Here is a 1,559-nt window from a genome sequence, read left to right as displayed (position 1 = left end):
CTACCAGGAGTCCCCAGAGGACCCCACTAAATAAAACACCTTCCTTCTCAGCCCACAGAATGGAGATCATGACTTTCAGCATTTTGCATCCACCTGGGCATTTGCTATAATATTGTTTGCTTACTATAAGAGCAACAATGTATGACTGGGGACCTACTGAGATGCACAAATATGAACAATTCCTCTCAGGAGGGTCTGCGGAGGACTCAAACTCATCCTGTTTACGTTGTAGTCTGGGGGACCAGGTTGGCATGCTAACACATTTTCTATGCAGCTCAAGGGCGTTTAGGCACCTCTAGGGTCCAGAGGGTGGCCCACAGCAGGTAATTGTACATGAGGGACTGAAAAGCTTCAGAAAAAGAACTCAAGCTTATGGAAGAGAGGGCCAAGGTGCAAAGGCTGGATTTATGGGTCGGAATGAAAAGTGAGGGTGATTTTGTGTGAAAATGGTCTCTGTAATTCTAAGTGTCCCTTAACCCAGGTCCCTGTGGACTCATGTCTGCATCCTGGTCGGGGGACTGCAGTAAAGGGCAAGTGAAATATAAATGAGCTATTTCATCGAAATCTCCGTGTGACAATGAGAGCATAACGCGGTAGCACTTAAGGATTTCCACTCAATGAAGGATGTCATAAACAAGGAAAAGAGACAGATGGCCCACTCAGAGAAGGTAGTTTAACTGTATAAAACAACAAAGTTCTTTAAATTAAAAAAAAAAAAAAGATAGTAAGTGTTTTGAAAAAGGCTGCCGGGGAGGGGGGCTGGCACATGCAGAGGTGCTGGAAGCTGCTAGCAATGGAGAGGAAAACAAAACAGTGATGGAAAACCAACATCAGAATGGCAAAAATGGAAGGGAAGATGCTCCCCTATGTTGGAGATATAAGGAGATGGGAACTCTTGTGTGCTGCTGTTGGACACACTCAGCTCCTGGGGAACTAGAGAGACCATAGGGCAGCCGTGTGTAGGACTCCGTGAAGTTAAGTCTGCACGTGCCCGGGGGCTCAGAATTCATTCCCATCTGTCCATCCAGAGGAATGGCCACACCAGTCCCAGGGACCATGTACAAGGATGTCCATTGAGGTCTCGCCTGTGGCCATGTGGAGGAAGAAGCAATCAAAGCATTCTCAACTGGGAAGTGACCAGGTAAAATGTGGTGGCACACACTGCAGAATATGTACACCAGAGGAAGAGGCAGCAGACTACATGAATGGACGGCAGCAGGGGCAGATCCCATGCGGACAGTGCTGCGTGGGGACAGAGGGAAAGGGTGTGAGTTCATAGGGAAGCACTCTTCAGTCAGCTACACACACACACACACACACACACGCTCACAAAACAACACTACACATTCTGTGCAGATACCATCTTAACTTGGGCCCCTAGAAGCAGAGCCTGAGATCAGAGCCAGATGTATATGATGCTTTGAGGGAAGGCTTTCAGGAGAAGGAGGGTGAGAAAGCAGAAGAGGGCAGAGGTTTGGATTAAGATGGTGGAGAAAGAGGATGTGGAGCTTACCTCCCCTCACGAACACCTCAAAAACACATCTACTTGTAGAAAAATT

The sequence above is a fragment of the Balaenoptera musculus genome, chromosome 3 (genome assembly GCF_009873245.2).
Source record: "Balaenoptera musculus isolate JJ_BM4_2016_0621 chromosome 3, mBalMus1.pri.v3, whole genome shotgun sequence".
NCBI classification, from domain to species: domain Eukaryota; kingdom Metazoa; phylum Chordata; class Mammalia; order Artiodactyla; family Balaenopteridae; genus Balaenoptera; species Balaenoptera musculus.
The sequence above is the reverse complement of the archived record's forward strand: the minus strand, read 5'-3'. Positions refer to the sequence as shown.